The sequence below is a fragment of the Corapipo altera genome, unplaced genomic scaffold (genome assembly GCF_003945725.1).
Source record: "Corapipo altera isolate COAL_440 unplaced genomic scaffold, ASM394572v1 61281, whole genome shotgun sequence".
NCBI lineage: Eukaryota > Metazoa > Chordata > Aves > Passeriformes > Pipridae > Corapipo > Corapipo altera.
In genome coordinates, this window is record NW_020884921.1 from 2941044 (window position 1) to 2962386 (window position 21343).

The 21343-nt window shown below is 37.7% G+C and overlaps 1 long non-coding RNA gene across 2 annotated transcripts in view; it reads right to left on the reverse strand.

Annotated features, from left to right (window-relative positions):
* LOC113953609 overlaps positions 1-21343 on the reverse strand; it is a 35464-nt gene that overhangs the window by 13146 nt on the left and 975 nt on the right. The window contains exons 2-4 of one of the 2 annotated variants that reach the window (XR_003529940.1): positions 13656-13810; positions 12776-12958; positions 3730-3906 (exon numbers count right to left, since the gene is read on the reverse strand). This is a non-coding gene — a long non-coding RNA (uncharacterized LOC113953609). Of the gene's footprint in view, positions 1-552; positions 3907-12775; positions 12959-13655; positions 13811-21343 lie in introns of those variants that run through there. The other variant, XR_003529939.1, reaches the window with a different exon arrangement.

Genomic DNA, 21343 nt, shown 5'->3' on the forward strand with positions numbered 1-21343 from the left:
GTCCCTCCTTTCCTGGGGGTCTCAAAGGAGTTTGGGGGGTCTGGTTCAGTTCTTACCCCCAAAACTCTGTAGCTCTGCTGCTGACTCTCCTTCTCGGCTCCCCGAGACAACTCAGTGCCTTCCTCACTCAGCTGCATGCTGTTTCTGCTGCTTCTCTGGTTCAGTTCTTATCTGTCCTGGCTTTTACCCAGAGTCTCTGGATGCTGCATCTGCCACTGCTGTCTCTGCTCACTCACAGTGGAGAAAACTTTCTCAGCTCTTACTTGCAGGTACTTAGCCCAGCTTTATGCTGTTCCAGGTCCCCACAGGCCCCCACTGGGGGCTGGGGGCCAAAGCCCCCCTGTGGGACTCTGAGCCCCTTCCTCGTGGCTCTACAACATGGCCACCTCTCCTACAACCAAAAACTACAACTCTTCTCTTCCATTTGGTTGTGATATGTTTATATTTTGCAGAAGCACTCATTGGACAAAACTTCAAGAGTTACCACCCCCTGGGGGTTACCACTTTCAACTGCAGGGGGAAAACTTGGTTTAAACTACAATGTTTTAACATCTCTCACTTAAAATCTTCATGTCAAGTGTTCCCTGGACTTTGATGTGTGTTATTTGCTGGAATTCTTTAGCCAATTTAGTGGGCACTGTAAGAAAATGTTGATTTAATAATACTGAAAAAGAGCCTCACCTGGAGGCACTAGTACGTGCAGTGGTTAAACCCCAGTGGACAACTAATTACCATGTAATCGCTTGCCCACTTCCCTTCCCACCACCAACCAACTCTGGATAGCAAGGAGAATTAGAAAAAGGTAAAACTGGTGGATTGACATAAGAACAGATTAATAACTGAAATAAAAGAAAAAATTAAGACCATAATATAAGGATAATTAACAATAATAATAATAGTAATAATAATAATAATAGTAATAATAATAATAATAATAATAATAATAATGGGATTAAAATCCAAGAAACCAAATTTATGCACAATACAACTGCTCACCACCTGTCAACTGATTTTCAGCCTGTCGCTGCGCAGCAATCAGGACTTCTACTCTATGTACTGAGCATGATGTTCTGTGGAATGGCATACCACTTCGGCCAGTTCAGATCACCTGCCCTGGCCATGCTCCCTCCTGGCTTCTAGTGCAGCTTCTTACTGGCAGCATTGGAAACACATTATTTGATTACTTTATTATCTCATAATGATACATAACTACTTATAAGTTTATTAGACACTGCCAACTCATTATGAATCACTTTTGCCCCAAGACTGCTTCAAAATTAGAAATTCCCTATGGCAGAAATAGCAGTCAGCATAAATTTCTAGGAAGTACGAGGAAAATGTGCTCAAAAGATCTCTTCCTGTATTTTCAGTCAAATTTTGCACTGCTGGTGACTTACACAGAGAAAACAAAGCAACAGGCAAAGGTAAGTGGTTAAATTTATCTCAAAAGACAAATAGCAAACGCTGCATTGCTTATTCTACTTCAGTGAGAATTTGTCTTGAAAATATCATTCTTTTTTTCCTTACTCAGGTTGCTGGTGCAGCTGGAAACTCAGATGAAAAATTAGCTAACCAATAGTCCCCAAGACACATTTGTTCAAAACCTGCTTCATCTTCAGTGGACACCTGAGGAGAAACTAGTTAAAAGCTTGACAGATTCAACACATGGTAAAGCATCTTTCGTTGGCAGTGCTTTAAATTGCTATGAGGGAAGGTGTATCGGTGAACCAGAAGTCAGCAGAGGGAAAGAAAAAGCCACTAAGATGTTGCCTCTATCTTAGAAAAAGGTGTCATATACAGAATCCCAGAGGTTCAGAAAAAAAGCAAATTATCCAAATTAATTTTAAAAATTCTTAATCAAATCTTATTTATCTATCTGTGGAAACATATATATTCTAAGACTGATGTTATGTTTAGCACTAGTTTCACATCAGGTAAAAGGACAGATTCTCCAGTTCATACCCTCTCTGACCTTCAGAAGAGTCAAATTTAGACCCTACAGATGCAGGAGAACAAATAAGTTTGTTTTTAAATTACAGTTGGATAAGCTGATGAACAGGATTCTAAGATGTGCTCAGCTGTAATAACAAAGGTCTGTGCTTGATGACAAGAGTTTTTTGAAGTTTCTTACATCCCAATGACATATATCAATGCAAAAAAATGTCCAGAACTATTCAAATACAAGTGGATTAGATTTAATGAAGTACGGATTAGACTCCAAACAAAAAGAATCATATGTCTGAAAGGTGTCTGAGAGTATAACAGAAAACAAAATAAATCAAATTAAATAGGATTGCCTGAATGATTCTATTACAATGGTAATCGCCCCTCTAACATCTGCTGTTTCTTCTTGATCTTAGTTCAAGCCATAAGCAAGTCTTCTCAAGCTGAACATCAAGTCAAGTGTTTTGCCTCCTCCAAGATCTTCACTGTATTTAAAACTATCAGTCACAACCTGGCTTTACTACAAATCAGAGATTACTTGCTTTGGGGTGGCCTTGTACCAACACCCTCCAAATTGGCTTGGACTAAAGATGTGCTTTAATACTTGGCCAATACATAATAAAAAAAAATAATAAAAAAGCATAAGTAGGGTTTATGAAAGGACTAGTGAGTATGGGGCAACTGATTTCCTTTTCAATTTATAGTTTTTTCTTCTAGAACTCTCTTCAGAAAGGGAGGAGACAAAGCTTACAGACACAAAATTCTCTGTAGATTAAATACTTAAATGCAAATGCATTCTAGAATGTATAAAAAACGTTCTTGTACAGATCTTCTGAATCCCGCCTCTCCTCCCATGGGATACTGCCACATCACCCACCCTGCAGGATGGAATGGGTGTGTATATAGAAGCAAATATCCTTCTCCTGGATAGAAAAAGGCCTCTATAGACAAAAATAAGCATAGGAAAGCCAGTATCAAAGAGCATAAGCCTGCTTCAAGGCCATCAGAAATGGGAAGGAACCAATGAGGTGTATTTGGACCACCTCATTTCTGTTACTCTGATAGGAAATTCAGATTGTTTTGTGTGCAGATTGCTTTGTGTGCAGAACCCTCCTCTAGTTCTGGATTTAAAAGGTTCTTTTTATAGCTAAGGATGCTCAATGATTTCATTATTAGCCAGTTTCATTTCTTTGTATATATGAAGGAAAAATCCATACTGCTTGACAAAAAGGAATGCAAATGTAAAGGAATTATTTATCCCTTTTGACTAATCAGATAATGAATTCGCTAGGGGAGGGGGGGAGGAACATGACACAACAATTTTCATTACAATCTAATTAAAATTATTACTTGTCTCACTACGGCAATAAGTCAACAAACTTGCTTGCATTTCTTTGTACTCACAAATTATACCCCTATATGCCTGAAAACAATTCAGCACACTTTTTGTTCCAAAGAATAAAAAAACTCCTAAAAAACAAAGTATGCTTTAAAGCCCTTTTCAAGAGATTGACTTACTTTCGAGTTCCACTTCATGCTTGCGAAAGCTTTCCAACTTACCTGAATACTGATGTACAAGAATGCAATCTGCAAAGCTGCAGGAAAGGCATGTGGTTTTTCACAGCCACAAGACATATGTGTATATATGTGTACTCATATGATGGGTATGCCTTCAGGTTAGACAGGGCAACTGATGGATACAACCATCCTGCCAGCCTGGTGCCTTGGAAACATACCTTCAGTCAACCTTCTCTGAGCCTGGATTTCTCTCTAAGACATACAGACCTGGCTACCAGTGCAGTAACCTGGTACCATTCTCTTCAGAGAGAGTTGAAAGCCAGAGACATATTGTAGAGCTGTGCTGGGAATGTGTTCCAGTCAATCTCTGTGTCAGAGAATTAGGAGGTGAGGTGTAAAGAGTGAGTGTCACAGGCACAGCATGGGAACTTTACAGGTTTTCTTCTGGAAAGAGAAAAGATGATTATGAGCACCTTTTCTTTCTGGAGACAAGTCTGAACAATAAAGCCTGTTCTCATAAGTCTAACTCCAATTTCACACTAGAGACGAGACTGTAACTAATATTTTCAGTGAGGCTATGAAGACTCTGCCTGCAATAGGCAGTCTCCCTCTGAAAAGCATGATAGAGTAGGCAGGAGGAAAGACTGGCTCTGTTACAGGTTCCACTTCTAACACAGTGCTCATTTAGCTCGTTTATAATAGCATTACATTAAATTGTCCTGTAACAAGTTGGCAATGGGTATTTTAATGCAAAATCAGGTTTAGTGAAGGCAGCTGCAAGTCAAAAATATTAATCTGCCTCTTCTCATTAATCATAAGGCAATTTACATGCTCTGGCCATATGCATTCTTAATAAAAATAATATCAGCAGTCATAGGAATGATCCAGTTCTAATAAATTTTGCAATATTCACATTTTCAAATAAGATGGATAACAGCTGTGTTCAGCAAAAAAAAGGATACATTTTCTTGCCCCCATGTAAACTTTTAAACTGCGTTGACATGTCAAGGACCTAAAATATTACAACTTCATAGTAATCTTAGGTTATTATATTATACCTGTTTATTCCTCTGTTTTAATCATGATTTTTATAGATTTTCTATATAATGATTCACCACAATCTTTTATTAATTTACCATGACCAAAATTTCTTACAAGCATAAAGCATTTATTTCACTGCTACAGCATCTAACCTAAGGATCTCAAAAAGTTAAAAATTGTCAGCTAATTAATTCTAACAACATTGCGATAATTTGACAAAGGTTACATAGATTTCATTTCAGCCACCAGCAAAATACCTTATCTTCTGATGTAAAATGCAATAGCTGACTAAAAGGTCTCAATAAAATAATATTTTGGGTCTTTTTCTACCATGTGCTCTGCAGTTTCTATTATCTAGCTGTAGATTATCTGGGATCTTATAGAATCAGACATTAAATGACTTCAGAGAACACATATGTTTATGTAGAAAGGGTCAAGAAACACATGTGGTTCTCTGCAGAAGGCACAGACTTTAAAAAATGAAAATCTGGAATTAATATAGACTGTGCCTGCTTGGCCAGATGTCCTTTTCATGTTAGCAAAATGACTTAGCCATAGCATTTGTTAGTATTACATTTTGGGACCCCTTAGTGCAATTATCGCACTAGTAATTTAACTGTTACACCATCAACTTGCAAATGTTCACTTAAATTGAAGCACATGGCAGTATCTCTATGCTTATAAAAGACATGATAAGCCACATCCTTCTAGCAAGTACTTCAAAAAACAGGTTCACTAAGCATACGTTTGACACAGCTAATTATAGAATCAACTACAAAAAATACAGGAGTGTAACAGATGACATTCTTGAAACATCCTGATCTGCATGAGGTAAAATCCCAACACATCTCAAGAAATATGGTCAAAAAGCTATCCCACTCAGGGAAAGAACTGCCTGCCAAACTACATACGAAAAATATGACATTTCTTATAAATCCAGAATCACAGTTCATAATTCTCGGTCATCCTGCAAACACTTTGCAGCACCACTGTAGTTGCAAAGCAGGCATTAGTCATTTTAAATTACAGACTATCCTGAAGGACTCAAGCCTAGTTTAAAACTACTTCAGTTTTGTTCCATGCCTAGACTGGACACAAACCTGAAACATTTAATCTTTTCTTACAAAGAGGGGGGAGGGGGGAAAAGTACAGGTTATACATTTGGTACAATCTGAACCCTCTGGCTAAACTATGTGCTATGCTTCCTGAGAGGCAAAGCACAGGAAAAAAGTGTATGACACCTTTACCCATGCTGCATTTTGAACTACTCTAACAAGGAACAGCCTCTTGGTGTTGATGGACCACATGAAGCCACATGAACCCCTCCTTTCATTGTCTGCAGATGCTTTCTTTTCTTAACTCTCTGATTTGGAAGTGTATGGAGAAACTGCATAGAATAGATGGCACACATTTGTATGGCTTACCAAATTTAATTTAGATATTGTAGTTACTGTGGCCTTTCAGGTTTTGAGAATTGTATGCCATTTAGATCTCGCATTATTTAGGAATGCCAGACCATGGTTCCCTAGAAAGACAGTTGAGAGGTCACTGAAGCTTAATCAGTTCCATAATCACAGCACAGTTCATTCCCTGAAAGAAGGACTCTCCCCTGTACCCTTTCAGCTCCAACAGCCACACAACACTATGATCAGAAGAATGACCTCTCTAACTCTGATGTCTGACTCAGTTCCAGGAACAGTTTTCCAAAGTGCTGTCAGTGTGAGCCACGTACTAAGATGCTGAAAAACAGCACGCAGGGTGATCATAAATCATCATGGCAGAACTAAGCAAAAGACAAACAGGGTGAAGTAGGTGCACGCAGAAGAAAGATGGAATGGGGAAAAGATAAGGGTACATGTATATAGGCAAAAAGGGTATTACTACATTTGCTTCTCCCTCTCCTTTCTCCTAAATAATATTTTTGGTAGTTTTTTCTCTATTTTCCTGCTACTTTGTGACTCCTAAAACACTTTAATACAAATCTTGACATTAGAAAAAAAAGGCAGAAAATCTGCAAAAGGACAACCTCTGCTTCTTTTCAGAAGGGCACAAGAAATACTTTCTCCCTCCATCCTCCAAACAGGATGGGAACCACATCAGTGAAGAATTTTCTTGAACCTTCTTCAATCATTTTTTTCTAACATGCTGAAAATGTGTCTCCTGCTTTCATCTTCTGTCTCTATTCCTTCCCTTTGCTTTATTCTCATGATAAAATGGTGCGTATCATTAACAGTCTTTAATGGACTTAATATTGTTTTGATTTTTTTTTTTTCTTCCAGAGATGTGGTTGGTACCTGCAGCTGCTTATAAAGTATTTCAAACAACCTAAAACAAGTGGCCTGAATGATTCAAGATTACTGGTAAGGGCAAACAGAGCCTTTCAACTTCATAAGACAAATTAAAATGCATCATAAGATGATAGTGATGAAAGCCACATGCAATTATGTCCTAAAGTTTTATATGAAACAAATGTGGTGTGCTCGGAGATCTATTCCATATCAAGAAACACGCTACATGTGGCATTGGTTAACAGGAGCTGGCAGTCTCCAAAGAATGGTTGCAGAACCAGTGCTTTATGAAAATTAATTGCTCTTTTAGCCCTGGAAGAGGTGCTTTAGCTCAGAATTTACACACTGCATAAAGATGTATTAGGTACAGTAAGCCTTTAAGCAAAGTGGTAAGGATGTAGACCAATTCCATGACCACTTAACTCTTCTCTGCTGCTCAGGGATCTCTGTGAAGTTTAACAGTAGAGATATTCATAGTACCAGATGGTCTGGAATTTGACTACATAGAAGATGGACTGGGAGGGAAAGGAATAACCTTTATCTTTACTGAAATAATCAAACTGTATAACACAGTTTAGTCACAGTACTCTTTTTTTTACTTTTGTTTTAATTGTGCTTCCTTCTTTTTATAAAAGGCCAGTACTGCCATAAGGCAGCCCTGATAGCTGGCTCCAGGAAAACAAAGGTGCCAAGACACGGAGAAAGTAGACCTGCCCTTGGACCGAGACAGCAAAGCAGAAGATACAAATATAACTTGTGTGTGCACAACCCATCTGACCACAGTTCCCTCACAATTATCCTTCCTGACAACACTGAAGAACAGTGCATAGAGACTATCTCAGTTCCCAGCTAGTTATTGCTACCAGCCCTGATACTATTGTTATGATGTAAGAGATCCTCTACAGCTGACGTCCCCAGACCAAAGATATTGTCTCTGAAGAATACCAGAAGAAAATGAGCACTCCATGTAGCCATACATTTCACATATCTTCCAGCTGGTTCTTGGCATATCTCTTGCTGCCACCAGAGACTCTTTTAACTAATTGAAAAGTGGAAAATCAAGTATTAAAGGGTGCCTGAACTGACTTACATCAATCAGTGTAAAGACAAAAAAAAAATATTCTGTTAATATTTTAGATTACTTTGGTCCTAACATCTTATTTAATATGTTTCTGGAACCCAAATTAAATTCAGAAAAGCAACACCACTGAAAGAGCAAAACCACATGACATGTACTTCAACACAATACAGGAATTAGGATCAAACCCAAGAGATCAAAACAACTACATTCAATAATTCAAATTACTCAGCAATTAAAAAAAAAAAAGAAAAGAACATTTTATGGTCCATAAACCAATGTATCAGCTGCTATTGCACTTAAATTTTTCATTCTACCAATGCTCCCTACAGATATGCACCACTTGAGCTCCAATAAGTAGGTAAAAGTGAGATTCTTATGGAAGCTTTACAGGTAAACTCCATTCAGGGATTAGTTGTATTTCATGTAAGTAGAGTTCAGAGCACAAAAGCTGATAATACTTAAAACTATAATAGTAAATTAAATTCTTCTTTTCTTCTAGTGCTCTTAAAGAAGAGTTTTAAGCATATCTTAAAACTCTTCAGCACTGTTTTACAAAAATAAACAGTGATGATTTGTTTTTTAGATGAGTTGGGTAAAGAAAGATATCATTAAATCCGTCCAGAGCACAGGCACCTGCAGAGTCAGACACTCAGAGAAATGGTCTGGGAACTTCTGAATGCTTCCAGAAGGTTCCTCAGACGTTTTTCTGGGCTCTGGTGCAAGTAGCAAAGGATTTTGCTCATTTTTTTCCTGTTCCTGTGCATTGTGCACCCTCTAGTGGCAAAAAAACAAAACAAAACACCAAACCAAACAAAAAAAACCAGAAAACCAACCAACCAAACAAACAAAAAAGACAAAAAAACCAAACCAAACGAACCAAACAAACAAAAACATATTTTTCACTATTCAAACCCTTTCTTGGCTTTACTGTCAATGCAAGATAAACCTTTTATTAAATGCATTCTACCCTATTTTCTCAGGGATTTCATCTATCTTTTATTTCATGCCACACAGCAGCTCAACACATTGATATTTTAAATAGATTGTCACAAGGCTATTATTGTGCAAGTAGTATGTGGTTTCAAGAGAATTCTGTTGTAATCAAGGTCACTCGTGCCATCTCTAAATTAAAAAGATACCCTTAAATCAATAAACACCTCTCTTAGACACTTGGAATCTCGAAGCCCTATCCATCTTCTGCAGTCACACTGCAATATCCCTTAGCCTAGCACAATTTTAACGTAGTTTGCACAATACTGAACATGATTTTGTCTAGATTTCCTCATGTAACTAAAATACAAAGTAATGACAATGAGGAAGTCTGGAAATTCCAAAAGAGAAGCAAAAAAGGATCAAGACTCACCAGCCAAGGACTACTCTTAACCATATGAAGGAGAAAAACAAACAAAACAAACTAACATAAAAACCAAACAAAAATTCAAAACCAAAACCAAACAAAAACCCAAAAAACCCAAGAAAACCATGAGTATACCTTAAAAAGGATTTGTAAGCAAATTCAAGATTCTGGATGAGATAGAAGCAATGAAAACAAAATTCAAATTAATGATCCTAATTAGACGAAAGTATTCAGAGCAAACACATCCTTACCCTAAGACACAGAGACTGGTAGATGTCTTACAGAAGGTTAAGGGATACCTACACGGGATATACACGGAAAAGCTTTCAGCTCATCTGCACTGTGCCTGTGTCAGACCGATATTCTCTGAGATGGTAGAGCTCTTGCAATTTCTGTAAACCATCACACCAGCCAAAGAGAAGTTAGTATCTGACTAACCCCTACTAAAGGCTGTAAGTGGCCATGTTATGCTTTTAAATTATACTAACAGGATATAAAGGCCTCGTTTTAGAGGTCTGTGTACTTAAAATCGGTTGACAGATAGACGTACACGTGGCACTTCTCCAGTAAAAAAAGATTTTGCTGACTCTGACAAAACCAAGGTGTCTTCTTTATGCTATCACCAGTTTTTCAGACAGAATTGCATGCAGTTGTTTCTATGAATGTACTTCATTCGGCAGCATGCAGCACTTGAACTGTTTCCAAAAATAGAATGAACTCCATTCTTTGTTTTAATAAATCTGTTTTCCCATAATAATTGATTCCAACATTGTCTTTACAGTTCAAATGGATAACTAGTAAAACTAATGTATACTGACTCAAGCAGCACAGAGTTTACTGAAAGGGGCCTGATCCTGGGCTTCTACAAGTAACATTTTGTCTTACAGGTCCTTGCTAATTTACAGATAGGTCACTGTTAAACAGATATGCTACACTGACTACTGTTAAACAAAAATGAACAAGATTTTGGTAACAAGGACAGAATTAACTGGCCTCATAGCATATGGTTCAAAAAATGTTTTAGCAAACATCACATGTACTAATACTGTTACAGCTATTGTTTCAATATTACAGCATAATCACTTTATGCTCCTGAAAATTATTATTTTCAATTGTACATATTATGGTCCTAAAGATAAGCTACAGTATCTCCTCTCTTATGGGTGTTATATCATTTCTAAACTTAGAAAAATTTAGTATAAAAGCTCTTAGGCTGATGAGCAAAATTTTTATCCTTTCATATCTAGCTTTCTAGTTCCAATGACTATTATCCATCTAAGCGCCTTCTCTGCTGTAAAATAAACATGTTTTGTAAACACTTAGTAACGAATGTTTATGGTGGGGTTTCAGGGGTTGTTTGGGTTTGGTTTTTTTTAACCAAACACCTCACCTCCTTTGGAACTTCTTTCACAGTTTTTCTGTAATCAATGCAAATACCTAACTTAAATATCTTCATGGTTTTTAAGCCTAACATGAGATTATGTGAATATTCACATAATTAACTTGGGTTTATCCTGACAATTTTCTTCTCCATCTTTTGGCTCTCCATAGTATTGATAAGGAAGAGCTGTCCCTGGCAAGTGCTGTTTTGTGTAAAATTTCAATTAAACAAATCATCTGAACTAACATTTCAAAAACAACATAATTTTGTAATTGCAAAGAAAGATCACACTCAAGATCAGGTACTGCACAGATTCTGTACATGTTTGAGACAGTGATTTTAAAATTCAGATGACAATATAGAACTATTTAGAACTAATACATGTACCCAGAGCAAATGTACATCATACATATGTGTATATAGAGAGGCAAAACCCACACAAATTGCTTTGCTCTCTTTCAGCACATTTTGCTTGCTTTGCAGCATGAGAAAAGCACTAGGTTTTCCGTATTGTGCATACACAAGTGCTCTTGGTGTCACTACCTTACACATAAATAAAACCAGACAAATATACACTTCCTAGCTTCTGTATTGCAAACAATCATGTTGCGTCATAAAATTGAACTAGCACATACAGTGAAAAGTTTATTTGTTTAAACACAAAATCTTTTTCTCTGGGAGATGGTATTTTTGTTTGCTTTAAGCTTTTCAGAAATCTGAGTGATCTGCTGGTTTGTACTCTCTCATGTCTCATGAGAACCATCTAGTGACCAAGGCTCTCAGTTCGTGCTGCTGGTTTGCAATGGTGAACAATTACTCATGTTTGTAACATCTCCCCTGACTTGTCTTATTCATGCTTGTAAAACCTCCCCTAATTCGTCTGCACTCAGACAAAATCACATGATTAACCTTTTTTTTCATCAGTGATTTATATATACTATTTGTTGCTTGGATTCCTTTGACATAAATAAGTACTAACGTTCAAATCTTTCACAGATCCCAAACATCACTTCAAATGCACAGTGCAACATGAATAGCATAGTGGTATCTCACTGGTAGGTTACACTGCCAGTTCTACATAAACCAGTTCAGGCACCAGCAGTCTAACTGGAGCCATACTTATAACCAAGCAGTTTAATCTAGCTCTCAAGTGGGTTTTGATGCTGCAATTAAAAGTTTACTAAAGAGACAGCTATTTTAAAAGCTCGAGGATACCTAGCAGGCCATACAGGCACACTATTTGCCTGGTCACAAACACCACTAAAGAAATGGGTAAAAGCAAGTTTAGCATTTCTGTGGAAACTCTGAAATTCCTTAAAGCCAAAATAATTTTTTTTTTCAGATATTTAGTGAAATAGCCTGAATCAAAACACAGCTTTCTCACTTGCTATATTCCATGTGTGAAAAGAGTATCTTTATCTCTTAAAAAAAAAAAGGTAACAGATTTGTATACTTTTAACTTGTATTTCTGCCTTTTAAACTCAGTTTCAACTCAGTGAAGCAACCAACAGATATAGATTTAATTATATGCAAAAGATGTTCTACTTGCAATGCAAATTCAATACAAAAAATCCAAAGAAAGCAGCCCTGCTTTAAATGAGCACAAATAATTCATTACACTGATTTGAAAAGAACTGTGCTTTAATACATAGATTACTAAAGGCCAGAGTTGATAAAGTCCTAGATTTCTGTGGGTAAAGTTTTAGTGAAAACCTGACCATCTGTAAGACACTTCATTAACATCTTTTAATTCTTTTCTAAATTATGCAACCATTATAGCCCCTTAAACTTCTAGTTAACCATATTAATCTGCCATCTACTGAAAAGTTCGACAATATAAATTGAAAGCAGAATATTAAGGATCAGGTGACACCTTACGATAAAGTTGGAAGACCACTTTTAGACACGATGCTCTTGTATTACATCTTTCTTCTGAACTTCTTCAACCCTCTCCATCTTACTAGATAAGGTGTAATTAAGGCAGACAGTGGTCCACAGAGATGAGAGTGTTGGGAAGTCATGATTAGACATACCAGAAACAACATGGTTTAATTCTCCTTACAATACTACACTCAAGCAGGCTTGTTAACATACACAGACTTCACCGGTGCCACAAAATGTCCTGTGACTTCTGAAGATAACATTTTAAGTTCCTTTCATCTTACCTTTGATTTTTTTTACCAATTTCACTAATTTTCTCTTCTAAGAAGCACAGTGGGTGAACTTCATCAACATACAGCAGGCTTCTACTTGAACCTCACAACAATGCTTGAGGGGTGTTCCAGGGGTCAGTCATCAGTGGGAGCTGGTCTTGTTCTCTCTGCACACAGGATCCTGGCACTCTACTGCTGGAATGATTTTTAGGCTTAAAACCTTTTCTTAACCAACAGAAGAAACACAAGCACATTGAACCTCAGCAATGCCATCTCTACATTATCTCCTTACAAGATACTAAACCTTGGCAGAAGTTTAATGTGTCATAAATAGTAGCAAATTGCACTAAGGTCAATTAAGAAAAAAATTAATAAGCTTAGCAATTTGTTCTGTAATGAAATGTATAAATGTAATTTAGCACAACAATATGAGAAGATGCCAAAATATGGTCTTTAACATAAACTGCTTCAGTAATGCTTTTTTAAATGCATCTCTAAAACATCAACAGATTCATGATCTTTGACAAAGCACTTTGCATTAGCAAAGATATAACAATTCTGTGATAATGGTACCAGAACTACCATGGACTGTGATGTCTGAAATTTTATAATCATGCTTACTTTATTAGTTTTTAATTTTGTTCTTTTTCTGTATTTATTCTTATACAAACTTTATACAATCATTTACAATTCCATCTAAAATGAAGCACAGAATAAGCTTGCTATCTTATATAACAAAATACAACCCTCCTTATGAAAATAACTTCACAAAACCTTCTACTTCACATTTTCAGCAGGAGAAACCTCTTGAAACAAGACGTTTCTTTCAATTTGGCCAATATCTGATTATTATTTACCCCATAATCACAAGCCATCGCTGATTTTAACTCACCTTTTGCGGAAGAGCTGAAACTACACAAACCACCAGCCAACAACTCACATCAGAACCACTGCTCTTGCTAGCACTGCCACCTGCTGTTGATGTTAATTTTGTCTCTTGCTCAATAGCTTTAAAACACCAATTTTGTACAGCTAATTTCACTTAGCCTATAAAAAAGAGATATAATCAACATTGATTTTTTTAACTATTTTAAACACACTCGCTGTTTCAGTTTCTGCTGGTAGTAGATGTATAATTGTCTTATTCTCATGCTTTTCTAAACACACAGAATAACAACAATAAAGAATGAAGATTTTTCTGTCTGCTGTTTTGGAGGTGTTTGCTTAAGATCCTGTATGTGTTTCTTAAGAGGTTTTCACAGAATAAAAATTAAAGAGTAAATCAACTAATCACAAATTTATTAAAATCATGTTTATTTTTTAAGCCAACACAACTAGCATGGAAATTCATGACATATTAAAGAAATAGGTTCTACTACTCTTTAAAAAGTAGATCTAGTAAAATGTCGTGGGATTTTATTATTTAAGTAAGGTCTGCAGCTCTACAGTAGCAACAGAATGCTAGGAATTTAATCTGAGAGGGCTATTATCCAATGAAACAGTTCCTTTGCAACTGTGTTTGGTACTAGCCTAGGTTTCTACATAGACAAAAATGCAGACAAATTGAAGAATAATTTTATTTCTGAAATTCAAACTTGGTACATGCATGTACTTTAGTTTTGTAAGTTTATATATATATATATATATATATATATATATATATATGTGGGGGGGGGGTAATTTATTTAATTATATGCTTATATATTTAAACATATAATATAGCCCTAAATCTACTACTAAATTTCAGGAGTAGGAGGCAAGCCATGCCATCCCCATGGTTGGCTTATACTGCTCCTCAGAATACTGAGTTGGAAGGAAAATCTTCCTTTTCAGTGACTGGTCTTAAAAGCTGAATTCCACAAAAAAGTTCATCACTAAAATTTTTGAAACAAAAAACAATGTTACAAAAAGGACAGTGGGATAAAAAGCACTGATAAACTTTTGCAGCAGATTTCAAGAATCAAATTGAGGACTTGTTTCTGCTCTATTTGATTTCCATGGCAAGGTTCTAGTAGTGGTAGGGGCTACAGGTGCAGCTTCTGTGAGAAGCTGCCAGAAACTATCCAAGAGAGGCAGTGCCAGCCGGCTCCAGGACAGACCCACCACAGCCAAGGCCAAGGCCATCAGCAATGACAGTGGTGCCTCTGGGACAACAGATTCAGGAAGGTAAAAAAGTTATGCACAACAGCAATTGCAGCTGGAGAGAGGAGTATGTGAGAGAAGCAGTTCTGTAGACATCAAGGTCAGTGAAGAAGGAGGGAGAGGAGGTGCTCCAGGTTTCGGAGCAGAGATTCCCCTGCAGCTCCTAGTGAGGCAGCTGTTCCTCTGCAGCCCATGGAGGTCCATGGTGGAGCAGAGATCCACCTGCAGCCCATAGAGGATCCTACAGCTAAGCAGGTGGATGCCTGAAGGAAGCTGTGACCTTGTGGGAAGCCTGTGCTGGAGCAGGCTCCTGTCAGGACCTGTGGCCCCATGAAGACAGAAGCCCACACTGGAGCAGGTTTGTTGGCAGCACTTTGACCCCTTGGGGGACCCAGGCAGGAGCAGTGCACATTCCTGAAGGACTGCAGCCATGGAAGGGACCCATGTTGGAGCAGTTCGTGAAGAACTGCAGCCTGTGCGAAAGACCCATACTGGAGAAGTACGAGGAGATCTCCCGTGGGAGAGATCCCAAACTAAAGCACAGTAAAGAGTTCCTCCCCTGAGGAAGATGCATCAGCAGAGATCACAACCCCTGTTCCTGTCCTACTGCACTGCTAGGAAGAGGAGGTAAAAAATCAGGAATAAAGTTAAACCCAGGAAGAGGGTGGGGGAGTTATTTTTAAGATTTTGCTTTACCTCATTATCCTACTCTGGTTTGATTGGTAATGAATGAAACCAATTTCCCCAAGTCAAGTCTGTTTTACCCAGTAACTGGAAAGTGATCTGTCCCTATTTTTATCTCACCCCACAAGCATTTCATTACATTTTCTCTCCCCTGTCCAGTTGAGGAGGGGAGGGACAGAGTGACTTCAGTGGGCACCTGGTGTCCAGCCAAACCCAACCTACCACATACTTTTTAGGGAAGTTCTTTCTTCTAGCCACTATGCTAGGGACTGGGCTGACAGAACAAGGACATGGGCAACGTTAAAACAGTATGGGTATATAAATTACATCCATTAAGAAAAGAGTAGAATCAGCAGTCATACAATGATGGCAACACCTAGGTTCAACCACTTCTTTTGGAAAAAAGACAGAGGAGAATGTGACAGAGTTGTACTATGAATGACATGAAAGATAAATGACAAATGACTGTTCGTGCCCTTCCAATACGGTAAGAATCAGAACAGAATACTAGGTGACAGGTCCAAAGCAAAAACACCACCACAAAAAAAAAGTGCTTTTTTCCAAACTATTTGAAGTTAAGCTGTGGAGGGCCTTGCTAGAGAATGCTGCAAATGCTAGAAGTTAATAATGTTGAAAGAAAAAAAAGTATTTTTTCTTAAACCCTTCGTTAGAAAATTCATTGACTGTTAATAACTACCAATGCCACCACTGACATATTCTGCACATTATTGAAAGGAGGTCTAAAGAAGAGTTCTTGCACTCATTAACACCATATGTTTTAATCACTACCAAAGAAGTGATAGACATCTTGGTTTAAACAAACTGAGCAAGTACCAGCCTGAAAACAAGTCAAACTATCTGAGAAAAATAAAAGAATAGAAAATGATAACTGGATGTCAACAGGCAGGATGTAGCAATTTAAGTAACTACATTGAAGGCTTAACAGTGATTGGGTGGGACAAAATTATGGAAGAAGATAGCTAAGATGAACAACAGTGAGAAAGAGGAAAGCAGTATAATGAGCAAGAAATTTGTGGTGGGAATCAACACTGCAGACATAAGCAGATCCAAGAGATGGACAAAGAGTTTAAGCCAGCAGATACAAAATGTTCCATGACGGCTACAGTAAAGGTATGTAGAAATGAACGTCAGTATTTTTAAGGGTATTTGGTAAAGGACCATTTTCTGTGAGGTAAACCATACACAGGAACATACAGGGCCACAAACCTGACCACCAAATGATAAGGGAGGTGGTGATGAGAACCAAACCTGATCAGCCACCCTAACTTATGTGGGCATGTGAAAGTGCAGGAATGTTTATTCCAGCAAGATTATCTTGATTCAGAGCTTGACTGGCAAACCAAGGGAACAGTGGTAAGACAGGAAGCAAAATACACTAAGACACACACCTGACAAAGCAAACATGGAGACAATGACAAGAAACAAACCCTGCCAAGTCACAACAGCGGCTGGGCTATCAAGCATCTACAGCCACCACTCTGAGGAAAACTCACTAGTTTGCAACTGGTCAGTCTGCAAACTCAGGGGCCCCGAACTGTGTGGGGTGAGGGAATCTAAAAAGCTGTGGAGGGACAAGCACGGAAAGGCAGAGCAGGAAGGAACAGACACAAAGCAGACAGAAAAGGTAAAAAGGGGTCCAGTTGCCTGTAAAATCAGGTAAGTCAGTACACTCGTCTGGCTGAGCCCTGCTCCTGATGGCCACAGTCTGCCTTACCTTCTTACATCTTCTTATGAAAACTTCTCTCACTTTCTGCTCTGCACAATCTTACTGTCTTGTGTGTGTGTGTGCTGCAAGGACTCAGTGCCAGGTACTGGGGAGGTCTTGCATGTGTGTGTGTGTATGGAATGCGGTGCCAGCCATGGGAGTCAGACCGAGGACGTGGGTGCTCCTGGGCTGTGGTGCCAAAGAACTGGAGTTACTGGGGGGATCCCAGCATAAACTACTGGAGCAGAAGGGGCCCCTCCGGTCACAGTCCTTATTCCCAAATCCAGCTGCTGTTACAGACTGCTCTCCCAAAAATGAACCAACCTATTTCCCTGTCTACAGGGAGCACTCAGTGACAACACAGTGTTTCTTTTCTTTCTGGTATCACTCCATTCAAGGATCAGCTCCACCTACATCACTAGCAGAGTCAGCAAAAATCCTTCTGGTGGCTCTTTCTACTGCTGAAAATGCAAACTTCTTTTCTACTGCTCCAAAGAAAGATCAAGCTAAACTTGAAAAGTTTCACAAATAGGCACAAAAATTCAAACAAAAAGAAACCAAAACCTCATAAATAGATCTTGAATGCTGCAAAGTAAAACACTAAAATTAGAAAGTGTCATAATTAATGCCATTTTAAGCCATATAGATTATAGCAGGTGTCCCATGACATCATCACACACTATTTTCTCACAACAGTATTTTTGTTACAGTGCAGGTAGATCCTCTGTGTTCTGGAAACAAAATGAGGTCTTTTTTTTAAAGTTAAAAAATTTTGCATGTTTCCTGCCTCATGTATTACATAAACAGACAGTGCATATCATCAAGGCAAAGAATCAACCCAGAGAAGGAACACTCTTATGAAACCTGCTTTAGAAATTTCAGTTTTTACCCCTGTATTGGATCTACCACTTCCCATGGATACGTAAAAAGTTCTTTTTTTCCAAAAGCAGTAAAACTAGCTTCCTAGTTTTAAACTTTCCTTTAATTTAAGGGAAATCATCCTTTGAATTCAAAACAAGCTGCATGAAGGTAATTATAATTTTAAAAGAAAATCATTAGCAGGTATCAGCTAATTTCTGTTTAAAAAAAATATTATTAGATGTTTTTAATATTAATTCTGGGCCTCAGCTAGCAGTCCGCAGAATAGGGAGAGTAAGAGCTATTTCAACTCAAATTTGCTGCAAATATGATTTCACTGATCATGAGGACGTATTTGTAGGCCAGACACTGACAAATATTAAAACCACTTTTATTAATCAAACCTTATTAAACAAATCAAACACCAATTCAGCCCTCACCTGAGAAACTTGAGAAACTACATTAACCTGTCTAGAACTTAGGGAACCATGCTGTTACATTCATAAGCAATAGTTAAATACAAGTGCTTAAAAAACAGAACCAAATTATAATATGGAGAAAACTGAAAACACAAGAATAATTTGGAGAAAACTAGAAAACTCTCCATCAGCCACAAAGCACATATTATAATCTTACCCCTACCCAATCACTCATCCCCACTCTTCTTATCTATGTGGCCTTAATATAGTCTATCAGGTTGGGAGGACTCCAGTAGATTACTACACTGTAAATGTTGGCTTTTTGGGTTACACTTTGGGCTAAATCCTTGAACAGTTAAATTTTTATTGCCTTCATCCTTCTCCAGTGAACCAAGATTAAGCAAGTTAAGCAAGGTGAAGGAGAGGAAAATAGGACACTGGTCAAGCATTCAATCTCACAGGCGAAGCACCTGGGGCCTTCCAGAGCAGTGATCCCTTCTGATAAGCCACTTGCTGAAAAGCTAACACCTCCCGAGCTGAGTCTTGATGATCCTGCTTCTGCCTTCCACTTCTCCACGATGTGCATACTATCCCTGCAAAATTAACTCATGCACATTTATTAAGTTTCTCCACTCATCATTTCCCACCCTCACATTAATTGTTTGGAGAAAATACACTTCACTAACCAACCTTCATATCACAAACCATCCACTTTTCAGGAACACATTCTGAGCAGATTGATGTTGCTACATTCCTTTTTTCTTATCAGGCGCAGCATATATTGCAGTACAATCCACAGCTGAAAGAGATTTCCTGTTCAGCTGACTGAAAGCCTTTTGAGTTGAAAGAACTCCTGTTTTCCCTCTTTTCTAGATGGACAGCTGAGGTCCAGAATTACTATTAAAACCATTTAATAGTATTTTGGAGGTTTTAACTGAAATTAACTGATACCTGCAAATGGATTTATTTTTTTCATAATAATTACTATCATATAGCTTCACTACAGCTCTTTCCAAACAAGAAAGTCAAAACTCCCACCAAATGGTTCCACTTCTTCAGTACCAATAGACTCATATTTATACCAATGGACCCTAGATCAGGCCCTTTAGCATTTGCCCAGTAATTTCTCCAGGGGAACTGCTTGGAAATTAATCAGGGAAATGCTTGGGAAAAATACAAGTTAGATTGTCCCAAAATCCTGGTTGAAAACTCCAAAGGATATTATTATAGAATGCTGCAGTGCCAATTCAAGAAACCTTGTTAGATAATATTGATTTCTGCTTGCCCTATTAACAGCTTTGGCTACCTAAGACAAGCCATATATGCTTGCTTTTTTTTTTTTAAGCTGTGTGAAAAGCCTAATCTACTATAATGTATCGTACATTAACTATTTGACAACACATTCTTTTCACACATCCAGTGTCTTGCTTCATTTCCTTTCCCATGAGCGACTTAAATCAGAGCTGCCTTTTAAACTTCACCCAGCATGTCAATTCTTTGAAAAACAGAGCCTTCATAAAACCTGGTAAAGTTAAGAGGTAAGAATGAAGTACAAGCCCAAATGAAGAACTAGCAAACCTTCTATGATACTGTTACTGTTTACTGAATCTAAAAAGCATTAAAATAGATAATTCTTGTGCGTAATCCCAACACTAAAATGGGATCAATCCAGATTTTGTAACAAACCTATATAATATAAACATAAAATAATTAATTTTACATTATTTTTAATAAATCTATTAACCTAAGTAACTGAGAGTTACCGACATCTTCTTCATATAGCTCCCTCAGCACAGTTTATTAACTCAAATGAAAAGATTTAAAAGGTACCTCAAATCAGACAGGAGCACTGTTGTATCACTCCAACTCTTGTTATGTCCAGACACTGCAGTGCTCCCAATGGCACTTAGGTACATGCCATTACTTTACAGCATATGCAATTTTTTTCTAAAGGCTGCAGCACAAAATGAATAGGGCATCAGGGCATTCAGATATTACTCCCTGACTGTTGTCTGCAGTAACCAGCAAGCATTTTGAAAAGTCTGTCATTAGTCACTATCAATATGGAGCCACTAGAGCCTCTTTCAGGATCAGAGTAAATTAGTGGAGCATCTTCCATTTCCATTCTCACACTGGCAACCTCACTGAGACTCCTGAAGCCTTACAAATACAACTTTCAACGATGTTTCCCACTACTGAAGAGCTAACACAGTCAAGTTAAATAAATACTGGCTAGTAACAGGCTTTATTTACTACAAAATTCAAGAACTATGGCACAGCCAAGTTCAGCACCACCTGGACTTTCTGAGTAAGCTTTACTTAGATCTTGAATACACCAAAGGAAAAAAGCAGCTTTTAAAGCAAGTTACAATTGCCTATTTTAATTCTAAAGAGACATTAAATTGCTCTTAGAAAATTCAGCTCAGTGATTAAATAGAGTTCCATATATTCACAAGAATTTCTAACATTTTATCCAGCAAAATAACTAATAAAATAATAACATTTTCAAACTCACTAGTTGGTATGTTACAATCATTTAAAATTCCCATTCAATTTATTATAGTTGCTGATATTTAAAACAAGGGGTACTAAGTTGGTTTTGCAAGGATGCACTGGGAGATAGCGCAAAGGTACTTAAATTCAAGTTGGGAACTGCTAACATGATGTCAGGATACAGAGAATGTACCCTCCCATAAGCAAGAAAAGAAATGCTTTATTATATATTCCTGACTATGCATTATTAGCCTTCTG